This window comes from Hemicordylus capensis, chromosome 4 (assembly GCF_027244095.1).
Source record: "Hemicordylus capensis ecotype Gifberg chromosome 4, rHemCap1.1.pri, whole genome shotgun sequence".
NCBI lineage: Eukaryota > Metazoa > Chordata > Lepidosauria > Squamata > Cordylidae > Hemicordylus > Hemicordylus capensis.
In genome coordinates this window covers 29,007,553-29,031,472 of record NC_069660.1, presented here as the reverse complement: position 1 = coordinate 29,031,472, position 23,920 = coordinate 29,007,553, and the positions used below count along the sequence as shown (strand labels likewise).

General features: G+C 44.9%; 1 long non-coding RNA gene across 1 annotated transcript in view; it reads left to right on the top strand.

The window, feature by feature from the left end:
- The first annotated feature begins 14,156 nt into the window (after window positions 1-14,156).
- LOC128322154 (uncharacterized) overlaps window positions 14,157-23,920 on the top strand; it is a 72,679-nt gene continuing 62,915 nt past the window's right edge. The window contains exons 1-2 of the long non-coding RNA XR_008305564.1: window positions 14,157-14,288; window positions 17,385-17,447. This is a non-coding gene — a long non-coding RNA (uncharacterized LOC128322154). The remainder of the gene's footprint in view (window positions 14,289-17,384; window positions 17,448-23,920) is intronic.

Here is a 23,920-nt window from a genome sequence, read left to right as displayed (position 1 = left end):
TCTCCAAGGTTGCAGGCAGAAGTCTCGCTCAGCCCTATCTTGGAGATGCCAGCGAGGGAACTTGGAACCTTCTGCTCTTCCCAGAGTGGCTCCATCCCCAGAGTGGAATATCTTACAGTGCTCACACATCAAGAGGTGATTCTCACGATCGGCAAAAAGTGGGCTAAGGGAGCCTAGCCGACTTTTTGCTGATTGTGTGCTGCAATGGGAGCCGAGTGGCTCCTGGCAGCAAACCTCCCAAAGTACCCCTCCCCTTAGTCAAGTTTAATGGAGTGAGCACTCTGTTAACCTTGTCTTTTCAATCGTGTATTGCTGTGGCGTGGCTCCGCGCTGTGGAGGAGAGGAGGAGACCACTGGCCGGGAGGCTGCAAGCAGCCTCCCAGGCTGGGGGTCTCTCTAGGATGCCCCGCATATTCACGCGGGGCATCCTGGAACTTCCGGGGGCCATGCAGTCCCTGATCCCTGAAGCCCCTGCCGGCTCCGTGACTGCTATTGTGGTCATCTGCGGGGTTGTCTGCAATTGAGGTTGTCTTCAATTGTGGTCAACTGCAATTCTGGTCGTCTGTGGGGAGAGTGGGCTAAGCTCGCTCTCCCCGCAAACCCTCTTGAGGCGGGTCTCACTGATCGTGAGACTCGCCTCCAAGTGTCCCATTCATATGCAATCAGGGTGGAACCTGCTTAGCTAAGGGGACAAGTCATGCTAGCTGCCACAAGACCAGCTTATCCTTGAGGAAAGCCAAGAGCTAGCTTGGGTGGGCAGAGCAGCTACCCTAGAAACCAGAAACTCTTCACTGCCCAGGGAAATGCTTTAGCCCAGGGGTGGCCAACCTGAGGCTCTCCAGCTGTTGTTAGACTTCAACTCCCATCATCTCCAGCTGCAATAAACTGTGGCTGACATGATGGGGTAGTCCAATAACAGTTGGAGAGCCTCAGGTTGTCCAGCCCTGATTTAGCCTGTAGCCTTGATAGTTCACCACAAAGGACTGATATGCAGATACAGCGGCACTCTTAGAACTGGACTTCCAGGATGAAGTCCGGCCCTCAGGGGGGAAAAAATTCCCCCCAGCTCTCCCGAAAGCGGGTGTTGGTGCTCCAAAGCTCTTCAGGTCCAGGCTCCCAAAATGCTTAGGTGCACAATTGCACAGACAGAGCTGTGCAGGTTTCCCATTCTAGCTCTTGCAGCTTTTGATAATGTAAGAGGGACCAGTGCAATCAGATGAGCAGTAAAGTAGAAACAGGCCTTTTATATCCAAAAGATCAGCTGCGGGGGGCCCATTTCAGTATGGGACTGTGGTATGCAGCAAGGGGAGCAGGGTTAATACTTTTCCGTTCTGCCCGTTTTGCACTCAAAAAATTCCCTTGAAACAATGGTTCAATCCCAGCTAGTAAATGCAAATAGTTGCTCAGGGGCAATTCACTGTTTCATGGGGCAATTCAATGTGTTCACATTAGTGTAGCTCAGACGCTACCTTTCCCTGATCCAACCCATATTTATGGAGGAAAGCAAGAGCGTGCCTACTTTTCCACATTCAGCATTCCTGCCCCGCCACTGACATCTCTAGACACCTATCTAGGGCCCACTCAGAAGGGCCCACTACCAGTCCCTGAGACTACCTTGGCATCTCCAAAGCCTTTGTGCAGTGGTGGTGGAGTGGCCCTTCGGGCAAGAGAGTCACTCCATTGTCGCCTCTTCTCTCCCATCCTAACTGCCACAATAAGCTCCACAACATCTCAGAGGGGTCCAAGTGGGGGCACAGTGAAGATAAATTAGCAAGGGCCCCTTGAAATCTGGAGCCAGTCTTGCTCTGAACCCAGGTCTCCCTAAGTCCTTATTCCACACTGCTAGCGTTCCAACTGATACAGATACGATGAATATTTTAATACCATTTTTCAACAAAAGTTCCCAAAGCGATTTACACAGATATAAATAAATAAATACATAAATAAATACATAAATAAATAAATAAAATGGTCTACATACATATGAATGAACGAACGAACGAATGAATGAATGAATGAAATGCAACATGCTGGCTCTCATATAACTTTTTTATTGCACATACAAGTGTATATTCAGAGGTGCTCCACTCCAAAAGACGTTGGGTAACTGTCCAACTGTATACCCCGATATGAACAGCAGAACTAAATAGAAAGGTCTGAATGGCCCAGATCCAAATGCTTTCTCTCTCTTTTCTTCCCATGTTTGTAATTATTTAATCTTTCAAACTTTCTCCCACATGCCTATCAGATAAGCTTTGCCATGGGAATTTACGGAGCTGAGGCTGATCTTGTTTTCCTTCCTTTCCATCTGCCGGAGCACACAAATTAGAAACGTGTTCCTCCATGCGAAGATATAAACAAATAGACAAACAAACCCCTAAAGAGAAAGCAGCGGTTGCCAAAGGGTTAAAATAAGGCAGAAGGAACCCCAGCCACGAAAGTGTTTAAGGCAACGCATCCCAAGTCAAATAGTTTTGTTTCAAGCTCCAGCTTTAATTATAAGATGTCATGTAAAATGATGACATAGTGTTATAATAGGCACATATAATGCACTAATCTGATATTATATCTTGGCTTTCAACAATAGGCGCAGTGAACTAGCCTGAGCTGCTAACTCATTCTGGACGTATCTGCACACTCCACCTAGATACTTATCTGTCTCTTTAATTAAGTGGAGGGAACATCTTGAGGCCATGCCCATAAAGCCAGACTCTGATGAGAGCAGAGGCGCTGTGAGGCACCGATAATTTCTTCCTCCCACAGATCGGGGTCAGTTTCCAGCACAGTCCTCCTCAGTCCCATATTGAGGGCAACTGGGAGGAGTTTCAGAGGGAAACAAAACAAAAGAGCATAAGGTGAAAGAGTGGAAGAAGACACAGGACTTTTCCTTTGTTTCTCCCCTGACAGTTGCAAAACTAGCACTGATTGCAACAGAGGCAGGGTTGAAACTTGCAGGCGTTAAGCCAGAAGAGATTTGTCATGGCTCATCCCTCGAATCAAGTCATTCACATTGGACCAGAGCAGATGATAGCTCTCCCTGATATGGCCCATGTGCACAGAAGCATGCCTGACCCACCTCTGACATTCCTGGCCATCCATGGAGGACTGTAACGTTAGACCACGGCTGACACATATACAGTCCAATTTTATGCAACTGGTTTCTGTGATAACGTTTGACAAGCAGCTGGCCTCTGTGGGCCTATACAGATTAGACTTGATATGCGCATAGGCCTTATTCAAATGTTATGACCCTTTGTAGGATTCCAAGGACTCCAGGAGACGGAGGCGGAGAGATATCATTCAATCTGGCCCGATGTGAATGATTTGATTCAATGGATGAACCTTGACAAATCTCCCTTGGCTTAACACCTGCAAGTTGCAATCCACTCTTTTGACCCAGGAGTTGGGCAGGACTGTCACAACCAATCCACAGTCTGTCCTCAGCATGTTAGGAACATAGGAAGCGGCCTCCTACTGAGTCAGACCATCGGTCCATCTAGCTCAGTACTGTCTACACAGACTGGCAGCAGCTTCTTCAAGGTTGCAGGCAGAAGTCTCTCTCAGCCCTATCTTGGCGGTGCCAAGGAGGGAGCCTGGAACCTTTTTGCTCTCCCCAGAGCAGCCCCACCCCCTGAGGGGAATATTTTACAGTGCTTATACATGTAGTCTCCTATTCACATGCAAACCTGGGCAGGCCCTGCTTAGCAAAGGGGACAATTCATATTTGCTACCAGCTCTCTTCAAGGGTTGTTATCGAGGGTGGATGAAAACCATCCTCTCTACCTCCCAGACAATCACTCTCCTCTCCTCCTATCTTGATCATTGAGTTCATACAACTGCAAATTGAGAGCATGCCTGGCTCTTGTACCCTGGCTGAGCACTCCTCCTACCTGTTTATGACAATGTGAACAAGCCTACTGGCTTCCTAAAATGTAAAATTAGTCCATTAGCTTAGCTGAAACCAACATCTGGCTCCTCCCAGAAAGATTTCTCGAAGTCACAATGCCACCTGGACATTATGCAACTTCATTATTTAACAGTATAAGAGGACTGGGACCTAAACTTTGCTTATTTTCCTCATCATCTCTTCCTCTCCCCTTTCCTTTGTTTTGTGTTTCTTAAATCAGAAGCTATGATTTTAAGCCATAAGCTACTTTGGCACAGGCAGTATATAAATGCAGCAAATTGATTAATTAAAGTAATCAAGGCTGCAATCCTATACTCAATTACTTGAGAGGAAAGCCCATTGAACTGATTGAGGCATACTTCTAAGTAAATATGCATAAGGTTGCAGTTAGCCACAGTCACATTGAACCCAATGGAATAAGTTAGTTATAAGTAACTTAAGTCCCATTGCCTTCACAGGACTTGCAGCCCAATTGTTACTCAGAAATGAACCTCACTGGCCAACATGTTGTGCAGTCTTGTGCTGGCATTTCCAATCAGACTGATTCCCAAGCAGATCTAAAGAAGTTGTTCCGATGGTCTTGCGCAGGAGTGCAAATTCTGAAAGTTGTGCACTGGCACTACGGGAGCACAATGCCATGGTTTCCAATGTACGTTGTGCTCCCAAAGTGCTGGTATTGTGCAGTGTTGAGTATTTGCATGCTTGCACTTTTGCACAGGGCCACTGGCGCGTCCTTAGATGCTCACAGCAGGACAGGCTGATTGGAACTGTTGGCGTTTAAGACCGTGCAATATGTCAGCCATTGTGTTCAGTGGTACTTAATTCCAGGTAACTGTGCATAGCATTGCAGTCTAAGGATCAAACAGGCATGGTTGGGACAGCAGCACAGGAGGAAGGCTTTAAGTCCGCCCCCCAATCCAGATTAGCCAACACAATGAGATTTTACAGACGGGGCTTTATGCTGTGGGGTATCCGAGGAGCTTCGAGACAGTTTAATCTGGGGGATTAGGTGGAACATTGACATAGCCCTCGGCTGCTCCCCTACGCACATCACAGACAAGCATCTGAGTTTAGCAGAAACATTGAGAGTTTATTCACAAACTGCTGGAAATAGAGGATTATTTTAAATCGAACATACCTCAGGCTAAGCCAGAATTCGCAGCCTCCCTTCAGGGAAAAACAAAGCCCTGTCTGTCCTGGTCCCTGATAGCCCACAGGGAGGTCAGGTTAAATCCAGCAAATATGTAGACTGGCACACTCCAATCCGGTGTGGATTTGGGTGGAAAACCCTGTCTGTAAAACCTCCATGTGTGCTGTCGGTGCCGGGGAGCTTCCTCCCAGGAGAATCAGCAAGTATGGATCAGGTCCACAGGAGGACAAAATAGATAATGCCCTCCATGCTGCAATTCTGATCTGGAATGGGCCCTCTGACATGGGCTTCTTTCAAACAAAGCATGGGAGGCTCAAGTTGACACATGTAAAGTAACATTTATTTGTTTGTTTGTTTGTTTGTTTGTTTGTTTGTTTTATATACCGTCCTTCCAAAAATGGCTCAGGGCGGTTTACATCAAAATAAAAACAATTAAAATCAATTAATCAAAATCAAAACTAAATCAATTAAACAATTATAATCATTTAAACATTATAATCATTAACATTAAAATCATTTAAAACCAACATTAAAAATTTTAAATCATAAATCTAATTAAAAGCCTGGGTGAATAAATGTGTCTTCAGTGCCTTTTTAAAAGGATGAAACATGTAGTTTCACCCGTTAATCATGACTTAACCTTAGCTTAATCGGAATCACTCTGTGAGGTCATTCACACAGTCAAAAACTGTGTTCTACCTGAGTTTGGGTGCTGTGTGTGCTCCCAATTTTCAATTGTGTGGAAGCAAGGTAGTTCTTCCTACCTTGCTTCCACATAATCACTTCTACCCAGGTTTTCCTCCTACCTTGTTTCCACACAACCAAAAATTGGGAGCACACACAGCTCCCAAACCCGGTTAGAGCATAGTTTTTGATTGTGCAAATGACCTCTGTGCCCCCCCACAACCCCTCCTCCCCACCAACATATTTATTTAGAAGGACAGAGTCAATTTGAGAAACTTGAAATGGGAACCCGGGACTTTGCTTAGTGTTTTGTGGGAAAGTGGATGTTTCTCAATATATAGAGAAGATAGCAAGGTCATTCACACAATCAAAAAACTGTGTTCCATCTGGGTTTGGGAGCTGTGTGTGCTCCCAATTTTTGGTCGTGTGGAAGCAAGGTAGGAGGAAAACATGGGTAGAAGTGATTGTATGGAAGCAGGGTAGAAGGAAAAGCTGCCCAGGTTTCCCTCTTACCTTGCTTCTACACACCAAAAATTGGGAGCACACACAGCGCCCAAACCTGGTAGGAACATAGTTTTTGATTGTGTGAATGATCTCAATGTAAGCATTCACAATCTTTAAGGCTGCTTGTGGTGAAAACCCAGTTCTGTGCCCACTGATGGGTAAAGGCACATTTATCTGCACAACGTTCACAAAAGGGAAGCAAGAATGTAGCAGCAGGTCACACAGGGCTGCCAGCTCACAATTCCATCACTAGCCTCATGGTAACGGTGGGTGTTTTATGTGAAAAACACATTAATGGGTCTATTTTAAAACATTTTTAAATAATCAGGGGGCGAGGGTGGGGGCAGGGAAGTGACATCAAGGTGCCTAAAAGTATGTTTTCTGTACTTCTTGCCAGAAGAGCTTACTTGGAATCTGATCCCAGGGTCAAGAATGCTCCATCCTAGAATCAGTGCTCAAGTGTGGTCCCAGCGCCAGAGCCTGGAATGCGCAGAACATCCCAGGGAAAGTTTGCTAGACTTGCTGACTTTTTTTTTTTGCACCCCCTGAAATCTAGGAACATAGGAAGCTGCCTTAGACTGAATCAGACCTTTGTTCCATCTACCACTATAATTGCCGAACAGACTGGCAGAAGCTCTCCAATGTTTCAGGCAGAAATCCTTCCCAGCCATATCTGGAGATGCCAGGGATTGAACTTGGGACTGCGCTACCACTAAGCTATAGCTCCATCCCCATTTATCAGGGTCAAACTCCACAGTTGCACAAATGCATGCAGTCTAAATGTACAGGCTACAGAAATGTGCTTCCAATTGCAAGTGCTTTTTCATTGTTCTGAAAAACTGCTGCCCAGAGAGCAAACCTGGTTAGCAGTAGGTGTAGGCAAGGCAGGAGAGATTCACTCTTTCCCTGTGCCATGTTGTCTTGCTGAAAATTGTCCTCTTGAAGCAGCGATCTGCCACAATTTGCAGGGCTGGTGGAGGCGAGGGGCGAGGCAAGGTGAAAACTTGCCCCACAGATTTTCGGTGGGGAAACAGGGAGTGGAGAAAGAGTGGACCTCTTTGCCCCTCCCCACAAGGCTGTTTTAAATGGGGGGAAAGGCATTTCCAGACAGAAGCATGACACACCTCTATAGCACACATTTCCATCTATATGACGTTTGGCTCCTAGACATTTTGCTCTATCACCCTGAAATTAGCTTCAAATTTCTTTTTGAGTGAGATTTCAGATGCAAATCTAAGTTTAACTGGAGCCCCGCAGGCCGTGGTATAAGCTGTAAAGCTACCTGCACCAGTGTTACAGTGACTGGTGAAGTATTACATTCATTGATAAAAAATTCTCTAGGCTGATTAACAGAGACAAATCTTTTAATGATTAGGAAACGCCATAGTTGTAATACTTGAGTCAATAGTGTAACAGTGAACATAGGAACTGCTGTATACTGAGTCAGATCACTGTCCATCTAGCTCAGTACTGTCTACACTGACTGGCAGCAGCGTCTCCAAGGTTGCAGGCAGGACTCTCTTTCCGCCCTATCTTGGAGAAGTCAGGGAGAGAACTTGGGACCTAGATGCTGTTCCCAGAGCAGTTCCATCCCCTAAGGGAAATATCTTACAGTGCTCACACTTCTAGTCTCCCTTTCAAATGCAGCCAGGGTGGACCCTGCTTAGCGAGGGGGACAAGTCATGCTTGCGACCACAAGACCAGCTCTCCTCTCTAAGGTGGTCAAAGAACCAGCTTTCATAAGGCACAGCTCCATTGAGGAGTCCTTTAAAAATCCATATTTCTACTCTGTGATGCATCAGACAATCTGCCAATTAACTTTCTCCACTGCAAATCAGGGCTGGAACTAGATGTGCCCGCTGCTGCCAAAAGCAACAGTTCTACCTCTCCTCCTCCATTGGCAATGCCTGGAAATCCATACTGTGATGTTATTGCAATGCAGGTTTCCCCATCCCTGTTGCACATTGTTGGCTACCACTTGTGTAGGTAAGGATACTTGCCATGTGATGACATCTCATCAAATATTTTGTATCATTAGACATTAGTGATGAAAGGGGAGAACAAGACAAAGGCCTGCTGGTTTCAGTGGCAGTCCTGTGTCTTCCTTAAGATTTGTTTGTTCATACCAAGAATAGGCAACCTTAGCTCTCCAGCTGTTGTTGAACTACAGTTCCCATCATCCCCATCTACTATGAATTGTGGCTGAGGATGATGAGAGTTGTAGTTCAACAACAGCTGGAGAGCAAAGGTTGCCTTCCCTGGTTTATACCTTGTCACACCTTCAGTATAAAATAATAATAATAATATAATTCAGTATGAAATAATAATAGTTGTTGGTACCAAAAGACCTGGAACACCATCTCGACACCTTGGGCCTCGATAAAATTACAACACATCAACTACAGAAGGCCACACTACTCGGCACAGCATGAATACGACAACAATATCTTTTAATTTTTCTTTAGTTATTCTAGACCCTTGGAAAGGGCCCGATAATTAAAGTACCAAATCCAGTCAATAACATCTGCGTGTAAATATCATCACCACCACCATCATCCCACAGTGGTGTTACAGTCAGTTAAAAAAAATAATTAAAGAATTTAAAATTCACAACCAGTTAATAGTGATTAATAATAATAAAACAGTAGAACAGAATCAAAGTACCAGCATAAGAAGAGTAGGTTAAACAGTCCAAATTATTAATTATTATTATTAATTTGATTTCTATACCGCCCTTCCAGAAATGGCTCAGGGCGGTTTACACAGAGAAATAACAAACAATAAGATGGCTCCCTGTCCCCAAAGGGCTCACATTCTAAAAAGAAACATAACACACACTCCAGCAACAGTCACTGGAGGTACTGCGCTGGGGGTGGATAGGGCCAGTTACTCTCCCCCTGCTAAATAAAGAGAATCACCATGGTAAAAGGTGCCTCTTTGGGGTTACAAATGACATTTAGCAAGGCCTGGACAAATAAAAAGGGCTTTGCCTAGCACTGAACAGACATGAGTGCAGGTGCGAGGCAAACCTCTGTGGTGGGGGCAGGAAAAATGGCGCTGGAAACGTCAAAATGTTTCAGATCGAAATGGGGTTGTTTGAACTCACAACAGGCCCTTTATTTAAACAGCATGTCGTTTTGAGCTCAGGACACTCAAAATGGCCCATTTCGAGTCAAAATGTTTTGCACATCCCTACCCTCTTCCCACAGAGGGGAATTCTCCTTCCCATGTTTCGGTGCTGATCTTCACAACTGGAGAAAGAAGCCACTTCTAGTTTAACCCTCATATTGGGTAAAGTCTACTAGAAGCAAGAATTTTTCAGACAGCACGTATCCTAGATGGTTTCCAGGAGAATTTGTATTTTGAGAGAGCCGTAGGGTGCTATTGCCCAAACTAGTAGTTGGCCCAAGACATTTTGCTGCCTGAGGCAAAGCACAATGTGGTGCCCCTCCCACACCTGCAGGTGGGTGCTCTGTATTCCGTGCTGTGAAGGCAGCAGTACTGGCATACAAGCCCTCTCAGAGACCCAGGCAATAGTGCAGGGACGTCCCTGGCTTGTGGGGTGTGGGGGGAGAAGGGTGCCCCAGTAGGGGAGGAGGGGGGAATGGATAGCATGCCTGAGTGGAGTGAGGAAGAGCAGAGGCAGTGGGAGGCAGAGGCTCATGGGGTGCAGGCTGTGCTGGTGGCAGGCTGGCACTTGCCACCCTCAGTGCTCCTTCCACTTGCGACTGCTTCACCTTGCCTCACGGAAGAGGGTGCCACAATGCAGAAGGCCCTCTCAGTGGTTGCCATCCATCTAAACAGGGGCACCCATTGAAGGGCCTGTGCTGATAATCTTAATGCTTGGGCTGGCACATGTAGGAAATGTCACTGGCTCCTGAGCCTTGAGTTTGACATTTTAAATAACTTGCTGTTTTGTGGCCGGGGGTCCACATATCCAGTCATCTTATAAATCAGTCACAGCTGTTAGTCCAGGTAGCCCAGGATTGACTACACAGCAAGTTCCCTTATACCGAGTCAGAACAATGGTCCATCTCATTCAGTATTCTCTGCACTGACTAGTAGCAGCTTCTCCAAGGCTGCAGGCAGGAGTCCTTCTCAGCCCTTTGTGGAGATGCCAGGGATGGAACCTGGGACCTTCTGCATGCAAAGCCGATGCTCTTCCACTGAGCTATGCTCCCATCCAGGGGCGTAGCTATAATTGAGCAAAAGGGTTCAAAGAACACGGGCCCCCAGCTCTTGAGGGCCCTCCAGCTCCAGCCCTCCCTATTTTCTTCATTATCTCCCTCACTCTGGGGGGCTGCCAGAGAGAGGGATGAACACGGGCCTTCTTTCCCCTAGCTACACCCCTGCTCCCACCCCACTATTCTGACTGGCAGTGGCTTTCTAGGGGCTCAGGCACAAGTCTTCCCCATCACCTGCTACCTGAATCCTTTTCAACTGGAGACTGAACCTGGGACCTCCTACATGCCAACCTGGGACCTGGGAACCTTCTACATGGGACCTCCTACATGCCTGGGACCTGAGACCTCCTACATGCAAACCTGGGAACCTGGGACCTCTTACATGCAAACTGAAGACTGAACCTGGAACCTAGGACTGAACCTGGAACCTGGGACATCTTACATGCAAAGCTCTACCGCACATGGTCCATCCCCATGTACGCCGTTTCAGAGAACTGACGAATATGGGGATTCCTTAGTAGCTGATAGTGCCACTCTCTATCTGCTTTCCTCCTGATTCTCTCCAGTTCCAACTTCTCCTCCATTGCCCTTTCAGCACATCCAATTAGACCTGTGAAGTAAGACCTTCCTAATCATATGGTGGCACCTCCTTATTATAGTGAAAGTGGTGCTATCATAATGCTGATGGATGACAGATCGATAGATTACACCTAGATAAGCTCTGGTGCATATAATAATTTGGTCACTTCTCATACAACATGCCGAGCATGAATATATTTCCACACTGGAGATTCAGTTGGGAATAGAGAGGTAAAACCTTGCATTTGAATCTGATTTAAAACCAAAAAACCCAAAAACCTGAAGAACTGCTTAGATCTGTACTTTTAACGTTGACAGATATAGGGTCATTCAAAACAACAACAACTGTGTTCTACCCAGGTTTGGGAGCTGCGTATGCTCCTAATTTTCAGTTGTGTGGAAGAACGTTAGGAGGAAAACCTGGTTAGAAGTGATTGTGTGGAAGCAAGGTAGGAGGGAAACCTGGGTAGCTTTTCCTCCTTCCTTGTTTCCACACAATCACTCTTACCCAGGTTTTCCTCTTACCTTGCTACCACACAACCAAAAATTGGGAGCACGCACAGCCCCCAAATCTGGGTAGAACACATTTTTTGATTGTGTGCATGTCCTCATTACCATGCATTGTATTAACTATCTGGCAGCTCATGATCATACTTCAGGTTGTAGTTCCAGTCACAGTAAGGCAGGCCCATGCAGCTTGTGACACATTCATAAAGGTGAATGTATCTGACAAACATGTATTCTTCTGGCCTGTCAGGTATGACAATGACCATTTTGCATTTCTGGGCAAGTGAGGATATCGAACCCACTGTAAATGGTTGGTGAGCTGCAGTTGAGTTGACATTTTATTTATTTATTTATTTACATACATACATATTTTTATACCGCCCAAAACTTGTATCTCTGGGCGGTTTTCAACAGATAAAAACAACATTACAACATTAGTTAAAAATAAAACAAGAAATTTAAAACACAACAATTGAAAATTTTCTAATCCACATGGTGGGTTAGAAATCGTGTGGGCCTGCATTAAGGCAGGCAAAGCACATATGTATTTATTTCAGGACAAAGTCCTCCCAAAGCAGTTAACAACAGTAAAGTTTTTTTTAAAAGGTACAGTACATAAAATTGTAATAATAGAAGACAAAATGACAGCAAATAGGGCCAGTTCCAGGTTTGAGAAGCTCACAGTAAGGTGATTTCTGGTAGAGCCTCTCTCAGGCGTGCGGCTAGGTAATTTTGGAATCTATGGGTCCCCCTTCCAAAACAAGCATCCTCTCCATATATATATACATTTCACCACAAACCCAAGTCTGGGTTTGACCTGTGCATTTGGCCAGAGTGTATTTGGAAGGGGGAGTGAGAAAAACTACACAACCCCCAAAGGTTCTGTACATCTTCTTGATCATTCACCACAAACCCACAAATATCAGAGCTCTCCATGATCAGTTGGCTTTCTGTAAGGCATGTAAGACTGAAATGTTCTGTCAGGCATTTGGTCACTGAGATAGCTGGTGGTAGAGTGATCTTGTAATCCATGGTTATTATGTCATGTGGAATGAGTACTGCATGGGGTTGGGGTTATGACATTATGTAAGATGTATTTTATAGAATTGTGTTGCTGTATATGTTATTGTTTGTAAGCTGCCCTGAGTCCTATGGGAGAAGGGCAACATATAAATCTAACTAAATAAATAAACCCACAGATCTGGTCAAGAACAAACAAACATTATGCAAGTTCCAATGGATTCACAAAACTTCTTGACCATTCATAAACTAACTGAGACATAACACATATCCCTTGTTCCACAGCTCAAACACGAAACCAATTTGGACATATAGTGCATTCGCAAGGGGAAAAAATGTTTTATTCAGATGTAACAGTTAGTTTCACTTTCACAAGGGCACTTTCCAGTTTAGACCTTGCAACGGGGTCATGTCGTATCTCGGAAATGTGCTTCCACACTTCCTGAGTTGTGACAGCGCAGTCCCTACGCGGACAGCAGGGTGCCGTTCACATTTCCAATGCCTTGTTTCGAATTTAATTGCTGCGATATAGAGTGAAGACGTTGTATATACCGCATAAGAAAGATGTTGTTTTTTCGGGTTGTTAGTTTCAGCAAGGCTGCTCCCCCTGCTCTTTACGTTTTGAATGCAACTTGCCTGAATTGAAGCATTTTGCTGCTGTTAAGCAGCTAGCCTGGAAAGCACCTAGGTGTAGTAATCTGTGGATAGAGATAACTATTTCTGGCAGCTTTACTACGGTAGGGAAAAATTCATTTACAATCTCAGGATTGACCAATTTCCTTGAAATAAAAATACACAGAGTCCTGTAATCTTGGACTACATGTGTGCTCAATTTCAGAACTCTAGGACAAGCCATTACAGAAATATAAAATGGACCCACTTTTCCCTTGAGGAAAATCATGGGATCCTCTAGGAGAGTGGGCACACTGACCTGGGCCCCCAGGTCCATGCCTAACCACACCCCTTGCTTCTCTTACCTGATTGGACCCCCTTCCTGTTTCTATGGCAGCAGATGTGGGTTCCTTTAATTCTGGCTGCACAACATTGGCTCTCCAGCTGTTTTTTGAGTACAGCTCTCATGATATCCAGCCACAATGACCAATAGTCAGGGATTATGGGAGTTGTAGGCCAACATCTGCAGGAGATCTGAAGCTGTGCAATTCTGCTTCAATTCTTGGTGGACCGGCAACAGCATCATCTAGCCAGGGTCTGCTACCTACCATGTTTTTCCTCCCACAATGTCCCATGATACATCAGAATGCTGCTTGAGGTATTGTGGGGGGGTGGGATGGGACATGGTGGGTATTAGCCACCAGCTAGCACAATGTTGTTGTTGCTACTGGTGGTGGTCCACCAAAAATGAAAGAAATCTGCATTGTTCACTATGGTAAAGAGATGAATACTTCATGACACCCCTCCTCCTCCTGTAGAGGAAAGGGGGAAGAGTGTCACATAGCATCCCTTCCTCCTCCTCCTCTCCTTAGGACTGCTGGCTAGGTGCTCAGGCTCAGGCTCAGCCCACCCATCCCTCAGTCTGATTGACAGACTCTGCAGCCAGAGAAATGCTATTGCTGAGCACCAGCCAGAATTTCCCTGTCAGCTGAGCCTCAACACCTAGCCAAGCACACAAGGAGAGCAGGAGGGAGGTATGAACTTCATGAAGCCCAGGCTGGGGATATGCTGTGGAACCCTGGCCATGAAGCTCCAAAAAACAAGAGGAATCCATGGGATAGGTCTCTTTTCCCTGTTTCAGGTCAGATTCACTTGGTTTGTATTTGCTTTCCACTAACATTGGCAAGATTTATTTGTGTGATGGTGGGGTGGTGGTCACAATTCTTGGCTGCTGCATATTAAAGGGGCAGGGTAAGGAGAGGAAGGTGGAAGGTCATCTTCACTTGTCCCAGGGCCCAGTCCAAACCTTGCTACACACCTGACTTGTAAATACATAGTAACTTGTTAAGTTACCAACACCTGCGTGGAACCTAAATTCAATAGTCAGGGTTCAGTAGTCAACACATAATCCTCAGGTAGTTCTTCTTAGTGTGATAATAGGTTTCTTTTTTAAAACCCACAAAGATCCCTGAATGTATCTGTGAAATATTAGAAGATGCGGTGCTTAATTCTCTCCTTAGAAACCAGACTCTAAAGTGCTTAACGGTGGTGGTTTGGAGTTGATATTTCTGCATGTTCTTGGCCGAAGGGCAGACAGACAATCAAGAATTCTAACTGAAGTATGGGCCAAAAACACACCATCCCTTGTGCTGACTTGTGGAATGAATAGCAGTTAGTATCATTCATATTGCTAAATATAAGCAATCGCTTGTAGTACTAAATATAAACCTGGCACAAAATTTGACATTGAGGATGTCTGGAATGCAAAGAGCTTTACAAAGCAGAAGGAGAAAAAAGAATCCTAATACAAAACAAGTTTTCTAGATGAGTTGAAAGTTAACCAAACATTGAATCACATCTCTTCTGCTTGGCTTTTTGTTTCTTGCTGGCTTTTCTGATGAAAGGCCAAGCCATGAAATGCAAAACCATATGTCCAAGTTTACTCCAGAAGGGATGGCCACTGGTCCTCACTGCAATCCTGACCTCACTCCCAAATTAGCAACCCCCCAAGCTAAACGCAGAACCAACCTGAAGTAATTATGTGATGGGTGGAAGTTCTTGGCTCTTGATGATTAATATGAAATGGTCATTTGATATGCTCTGTGCAGTTGCTTAGGGGGGATAATGGAATATCATTGGGCAAAGCTGTGATCTTGGGAATGGCTGCTAACTATAACCATCCATCTCTGCAGACATTATCCCCATGTTCAGGCTGAATGCAATGGCAAGGGGCACAGGAGTGCATGGACTAGTCATACCCCCATGCTGCCATACTCTGTGTGTGTGCGCGTGCACACACACACACACAGAGCCCAGCTCTTCCTGCATTCAGTGTTTGCCTCTGCAGATGAACACTGAATGTAAGGAGAGCCAAGGGAAAGGCTAATTAGCACAACAGTGTGTGGGGAGCGGCTAACCAATGAGCTCCCTTCTTTCCCTCCTCATGAAGAGGGCTGTCTGATCTGTACTTTAAATTTGTTCATATCAGGATCTACCTAAACCCAGTGTTGTTCCGTACTGGAAGCTGAAATTCCCTACCAGAGGCCCAGAAATTCCTTATTTGCCTCTGAAATTCCCTGCAGGAATTCCTTTTTTGCCCTTGAAATTCCCTGCAGGAATTAAAAATTATATATGCAATAGACAGGAAATTGATCAGTTCACACACACACACACATTTCCCATCATCACATAGCAAAACACACTAGCAGAATTATATATATTCGATTTCAAAATAATACAATGTGTCTATTTAAGAAGTCGTGTATGTATGCACTTTAGGAATACACAACAATACTTCATGTTCCCAAACATAATCGTAGTGAACGCTATTCATTCCCTGGGTTATATATAACGTAGTCTACTACTCACCCAAATGCAACTGTTTCAAACAAAACCGGATACATACATGGAAATGCAAGCATACGATGCTTACACATGCCTCACAAGTTTGAAATGAAAGTGAAAGTAGTCCGCAACAGTAGTTGTGTCTAGTCAAAGTCTCTCAAAAGGAGAAAAATTATCTCCTCTAGTCAGATAAAGGAACAAAAGGAAAATAAAACCCTTGTATCACCTGAATTTTCCACGGCATTTCCCCTGCATTTCACCACTTTTTAGGTGGGATTCCCTTTCCCCTTTCCCCTGATTTTCGAAGCTAGAATTCCCTGCATTTGGGGAAAATCCTTGAAGGGAACATCTCTGCCTAGACTTGTCCTGAGATTCTGCATCCTGTTGCCCCCTGTGGTGGCCTGTGGTATTGCAGCAAGCATTTGAGCCTTCCCATCTTGGATAGGCCCCACCCATGAGGGCACTCATTGGCTTGCTCCATAACAGGCAGGGTATAAGAAGCTTCCTGTGTGATGTAGGTTTTGCTTTCTTTTCAAGGCCTTCTTGGTCCTGGTGTGTTGTAGCTGTGTCTTTAGCATAACTGTTCAGCTTGCTTGGCTTGTTCCGGATCTCTCATGTGCTTGATGTAACCCTTGGCTTGTTAGCACTGGCTTGCTAATTTTCTCAGCCCTGCTTTCAAGCCCTACACTATCCATGGCTCAGTTGCCCACAGTTGAGTCTGACAGGGCACATGAGTGTATATTTGGGAGAAGTCAGGAAAGAAAGAAAAAGTATTAAATGAATCCTATCTAAATTTGACCTGGGGCCTCATGAAGGCACATGAATGATGCAGCAACCTTGCTGAAGCTAAACATATCTGGCTCTGGTCAAGGGGTGGCCCCAGTACCTGAGGAAAGGTGTTAAATGCTGTCTTGCCCTATACCCTTACAAGCTTTCAAAACGGCACAGGGGTGGGGAGGAGGGAAGGTTGCTTGCCAGCATCCTCCTCTTCTCTCCTTGCATTCCTTGGATGTTTTGCAAGGAGCACGAAGAGAGCCCACCACATGCCCATCTGTAGCAGTCTAGTTTCACATAATCTTCTCTGCCTGTGGTAAAAAGTCAACCCAATCTGACCCCACATTTCACAGATTGTAAATGTAAATAGGGGAGGATAGCTGGTCTTGTGGTAGCGAGCATGAAGTGACCCCTTTGCTTAGCAAGGTCTGCCTTGGTTTGCATTGAGAAAGGTAACTACATGTGAGTGCTGTGATATATTCCCCCAATGGGGCCATTGCTCAATGGAAGAGCAGAAAATCCCAGGTCTTCTCCCTGGCATCACCAGATAGGGCTGGGAGAGACTCTTGCTAATTGAAGAGAGAGGCACCTTTTAAAGTGGTGATTATCTTATATTTAGCAGGAGGAGAGCAACTGGCCCTATCCATCCCCGGCATATCATCCCTCCAGTAGTTGTTGCCAGGTAAGCAACTTTTAAATTGTGAACCCTTTGAAGAAAGGGAACCACCATTATTTATTTATTTTTCTATGTAGACTGCTTTTTTGCTGAAAAAGTGATATGTAAATATTCCTAGTTATAGTCCTGCCTGAAATCTTGGAGAGCCGTTGCCATCAGTGTAGATAATACTGAACTCAGACCAAGGGACCGACTTGCATCTTCCTGTGTTCTGTGCAAGTGATGCATTGTAACCTCAGTTAAATCTAGGTTTATTGCAGGAGTGTGTGTGGGTGCATTCATAGTGCTGCCCCAAAAGGATTACAATACTGTTCCCACCTAGTTCTGAGATGTTTTACCAGCAAGGCCTTGTTCTTAAATAGTGCTGCTAATAAGGCATTATATTTAAACAACAGGTTCTGATTTGTGTACATTAGCCAAATAGAAAAATTAAGCAGATTGTTCATTTCAGTCTTATTAACTGGCAGGCAAAAAAACAAAAAACAAACAAAAAAAAAAAAGATGCCGGAACCACAGCTGTTATTATTGCTACAACCCTGGAAGGGTAATGATTCTTCTTTTTTCAAGTAGTTTAGGTGTTAGTGCTCACAAACCTCTTGAAAAGCACTTAACAAACATTAACTAATAAAATCATTGCCTGAAATGTTAATTATAGAACAAATAAACAATAAAGAAAGGTGGATTTAATCCTGTTCAAAGCTGAGGGAATTTGGTTGAAGTTTTGGGCGAAGGTTTGGTCATGTCATCATCCTCTTTTATCTAAGATGCCTCACTCAGCCCTAATCCTCAGCATCTAAACCACATTATTAACACAAAAAATAATTTTGAAGAAGGCCACGTCCTGACAGGAAATAGCATGTCCTATCTTGTCTTGACAATATTCACCAGCAAAATAATTGCGGTTGGTTCAGTTAAGGGAGTGCAGCGGGAGTGGGGGTAGGGGGTGGGTGGAGAGCAAAACACACACAAACCAACCCAGGTTTCTTATTTATATGTTTCGCTATACAGTTTTATTGCCTACAGATGTACATTTCTGCAGAGAAGCTGTCTGCTTATGCTCCAACTGTCTCTATTTGTTAAGGAAAGCCCTACATTTCTGGAACCCGTATCTTGTAATCACTGGCCTTGTTTTGTCACCCCACCCCACCCCACCCACCCCACCCTTTGTTTTCTTTTGAAGATATCTTGTTAAAAATTTTAGAGTGAGTTGCTTGGGTTATCATTCTTCGGGATTTAGCTCTCTCCCCAGGCTCTCTAAAATGTGAACCTCGAATGGGGAATTGAAGCATCCTGTCTTTAAATAGGCCTGCTCAGTTTAGGCCCCCCAGCTGGTTTTGGACTACAACTCCCATAATCCCCAGCCACAGTGGTCAATAGCCAGGGATTGCGGGAGCTGTAGGCCAACATCTGCAGGAGGGCCAAAGTTGAGCAGCCCTGGGTGTACACATGTTGCACATGATGAGGGGCAACCCTTTCAGGAGGCAAAATGAGGCAACCACCTCAGAGAGCAGATTACTCGGGCACGAGTATGGTGGCATGGCACCCCCACTGCTGCCTTTGAAGCAGTTCTTTGGGACCAAGCTGTGCCTAGAGTGCCTCTCCTCACCCACCCCTGCTTGCAAAGCTGGCAAGGAACTCAAAGGAAGAAGAGGAGGCTGACAGCAAGCTTCCCACTCCTTGATGGTCAAACCTTGGCAAAGGTCAGTTTTGAAAGGGAGCTGGCATCCACCAGGAGGTGGGGCAAAGCAGCACCCTGATATCTTGGACTATCCTTGCACGTGATGAATACGGAGGCACCTTGAAATGGGGTGCATTACAATGGGGTGTAGTGGGGAATCTGAATTGCTGATAGGTCCTTAAACATGGGTGTCCATGTTGTTGGGCTCCTTTTTGCTTCAGGCATTGTGGCTGAGGATGCTGGGAGATATAGTCCAACAACACCCAAGGACCCAAGTTTGAGAACCCCCTGCTGTAACCCTATCTATACCTACCTTTAAGTCAACACCACTCAACTGAGAAGACCTACATGCATACTTCCCTCTTTTTGTCAGCAAAAAGTTGATGGCATGCTATTTGTTTGTTACCGGAATGGTGGTGCAGTGGTTAGAGTGTTGGACTAGGACCGGGGAGACCTGAGTTCAAATCCCCATTCAGTCATGAAACTGACCGGATGATTCGGAGCCAGTCACTATTTCTTGGCTTAACCTACCTCACAGGCTTACGGTGAGGATAAACATAACCACGTGCACCACTCTGGGCTCCGTGGAAGAAGAGTGGGATAGAAATGTAAAAATAAATAAAATTATAATACGGTACATATTCTTTGATATTGCAAGTGTATTTTATATACATATCCAGACCAGTGTTCCCTGTAACAGGGATTCCCAGATGTTGACTACAACTCCCATAATCTCCAGCTGCAATGGCTAAAGGCCAAGAGCTATTTCATCTGGGGATTATGGGAGTTGTGGTCAACAACATCTGGGAATCCCTGTGACAAGGAACATCCAGACCATATTTACACAACAAACGTATTAGATGAAGTTTGTAGGCAAAATTTTAGCTGGTAAATTCCAATACACACAGACCTTCTGCCAATCATTGGATTGTGGGAGAAATGTCCTCTCCCACATGAAACACTCCCTGCAAGTAGAAAACTAGCACGCCACAGAGGAATCTAGCTCTCTTTCTGCTGTGCCAGCTTTCTATCTGCAAAGCCATATAGGCTGAATTTCAAAAGACCTGATCCCCACTGGCAGTACTCAGTGCATTCGGCAAGCTCAGGACTCTTCCACTCGATTTTGCTGAGTGTGTGGATTCCGTCTTAAAACACTTTTCTAGCAAAGTACATGTTGCATTTCTCTATGCAAGGCACATAGAACGTGGCTTGCACCCAAACACTCCTGCTTAAGAAGATTGTGGGTCAGACTGACCTAGTCTGTAATCATTAACTATTTCTGTCAACAGACAAGATGTTAAATACTTAGAAAAAAATGGGTGTATTGGGGAAAAAGTTGGCCATTTACTATATATTTGTACTGTACCTTGCACTATGAGGGTGGATGGATTGGACAGAGCCAACTGTTTGTGAGATAATTTCATGATCCATAAGACTAATCTCTTTATATTTTTCTTGCACGTAAATATAGATTTAAAAAACCTCTGCAACCTGTGTCTTACAAGATATACATTTCACAGGGTGCCTGTTTGTTTGTTTGATTGATTTCTATACTGCCCTTCCAAAAATGGAGTTCAGTAAACCGCTCAGGGCGGTTTACACAGAGAAATAATAAATAAATAAGATGTATCCCTGTCCCCAAAGGGCTCACAATCTAAAAAGAAACATCAGAGAGACGCCAGCAACAGTCATTGGAGTTACTGTGCTGGGGGTGGATAGGGCCAGTAGTATATTCCTGTATCAGGAGTGCAGATCCTACCTAAGCATTTGAGTTTCCCCTCATTTTACTGAACTCCTAACCCTAACCCTAACCCATAACCCAATAAACTTAATAACCAAACTTAATCTTCCCCACAAAAGTGCCTTTGCTTTTACCAACAACGGAGCAAGGTAGGAGGAAAAGCTACCCAGGTGTTTTTCCTACCTTGCTTCCACCCAGTCACTTCTACCCAGGTTTTCTTTCTACTTTGTTTCAACACAACCAAAAATTGGGAGCTCACACACTCCAAACCCAGGTGGAACACAGTTTTTGATAGTGTGGATGACCTCAGTCTGTCATAAAGTAATTGTGGTCCTTAAAAAAAACTTTTTAAAAGTGGACCAGTCTCATTCACGATTCACACATATAATGCCATCACCATGTGCTGCTACCACCATGAGAAGTTTGAGGACTTTTTGCCTAGCCATTTCAGAATTATATCCAGAGGAGCATCAAGTTAATTTTGGAGCCTGGACCTAAAGGCTTTTGGAGGCCCCACCCACACAAACAGTATTTTAAATACATTTTTAATGTGACCACATCATCCGGGACAGATTAAAAAGGATTTGGGGGGGGGGCCCAGGGTGTGTGGAGGCTCTGGACTTCGACCCGGAAGTCCAGGGGTAAGAGCGCCTCTGGTTATACCACAGGGTGCCGAAGGGGTGGTGGAGGAATTACTTCTTTCACATGAAGGAAGGAGCAATTTCCTCCAAACTGGGGATGCTTAATGGTTGGGTGGGGGCTTCAATTCCTGCATGTATTGTATCTGTTGTAAAACAAAGCAGTTATGTCCCTTTTAGATATGTTTTATTTTTTAAAGAAAAATTAATTTTAAAAAACAGTGGACCAATCTCCTTCAAACTCCACATAATCATCATGTACTACCACATGAGTAGTCCGAGAACTTTCTGTAAAGCCATTATGGAGGTGTTTTTGTTTTTAATCCCCATTGATCTGACTTATTGAATATTTCCAGCTAAAATACGACACAATCTGTCAGTCTGGGAGGGGGCATTATACTGAGTCTGACAATTTTCTTATTGGATTGGATCCAACTTTTTCTCCTAATCCCCCTTCCTTGCATTTGTTTATCTTATCACATTTTAGAATATTTATATATTACTTTTCAACAAAACATTTATGAAGCAGAGAGATGAAAAAATGGTTCCTTGTCCCAGAGGGGCTCACAGTCTTGAAAAAAGAGGAAGGTACTGCAGGTCTTTTTCTGGGGATGCGGGCAACCAGCATCCTTGAGTAGGGGACATGCAATAAAAGCAAGCAATGTGGCAATTTTGGCTCAACCCAGGGGAGGCTACTGCCTCCACTTGCTGGCCCTCCTGACTCCCATGTATGGGAGACACCAGCAATAGCCCCCACACTATGCTGAAATGATCAGGGGTAGTTGCTCTTCCCCTGCTGAATATAGGAGCGCTACCACCTTAAAGATGCCACTTAGTTCAATACTGCAATATTGTCAGTATTGCATTCTTGTTTCTTTTAAATCAGATTCAAAGGCGAGGTTTTTAGATCTCTATTCCCAACTGAATCTGCAGGGTGGAAATACATTCATGCCAAGCATGTTGTATGAGACGCGACCAAATTATTGTATGACCAAAAGCTTATCTAGGTGTAATCTCTCAGTATGTCATCCATCAGCATTATGAAAGCTCTCACTATATCACAGAGGTGCCACCACATGATTAGGAAGGTCTTACTTCACAGGCCTAATCGGATGTGCTCAAAGGGCAATGGAGGAGAAGTTGGAACTGGAGAGAAACAAGAGGAAAGCCCGTAGAGAGCAGCACTGACTATCAGCAGCTAAGGAATCCCCTTATTCGTCAGTTCTCTGAAACGGCATACATGGGAATGGACCATGTGCGGTAGAGCTTTGCATGTAGGAGGTCCAGGTTCCAGGTTCAGTCCTAGGTTCCAGGTTCAGTCTGCAGTTTGCATGTAAGAGGTCCCAGGTTCCCAGGTTTGCATGTAGGAGGTCCCATGTAGAAGGTTCCCAGGTCCCAGGTTGGCATGTAGGAGGTCCCAGGTTCAGTCTCCAATTGAAAAGGATTCAGGTAGCAGGTGATGGGAAAGACTTGTGCCTGAGCCCCTAGAAAGCCACTGCCAGTCAGAATAGTGGGGTGGGAGCATAGCTCAGTGGAAGAGAATCGGCTTTGCATGCAGAAGGTCCCAGGTTCCATCCCTGGCATCTCCACACAGGGCTGGGAAAGACTCCTGCCTGGAGCCTTGGAGAAGCTGCTGCTAGCCAGTGTAGAGAATTCTGAATGAGATGAACCAATGTTCTGACTCAGTATAAAGCAGCCTCCAATGTTCCTATGACTTTGTCTTGGCAACTATCAACCCCATCATGATGAGAGTTGTAGTCCAACCGCATCTGGGCGTTTTCCAGACTACGAGATTTGCAACGGGTAAAGCGCTGCAAACTGTGATGGAATAGTGCAACGGTTTAAAACCGAGAGTAAAGTGTTATTCAATGCTTTGTTGTAGACTGGTGGCCATTCATATTTTCCATCCATTGCAACATGTTTTCAAGGCAGGGCTGTCCATATTCTCCTTGAAATGGGTTTATCTGCCCCTTCTCCTGCTCCGTTTGGGCCAATGCAGTTGCAGCGGGGGGTGGGGTGTGTGACTTGAAAATCTTTTTTGTAACTTCTCGGCTGCCTTGCACTAATCATAGGAACATAGGAAACTGCCATATACTGAGTCAGACCATTTGTCTATCTAGCTCAGTATTGTCTTCACAGACTGGCAGCAGCTTCTCCAAGGTTGCAGGCAGGAATCTCTCTCAGCCCTATCTTGGAGAAGCCAGGGAGGGAACTTGAAACCTTTTGCTTTTCCCAGAGCGGCTTCATCCTCTGAGAGGAATATCTTGCAGTGCTCACACATCAAGTCTCCCATTCATATGCAACCAGGGAAGACCCTGCTTAGCTATGAAGACAAGTTATGCTTGCTACCACAAGACCAGCTCTCCTCTTCTCAATCCACAAGCAGGGGAAGCGCCGTTCCAAAACGAAAATCTAACTTTGT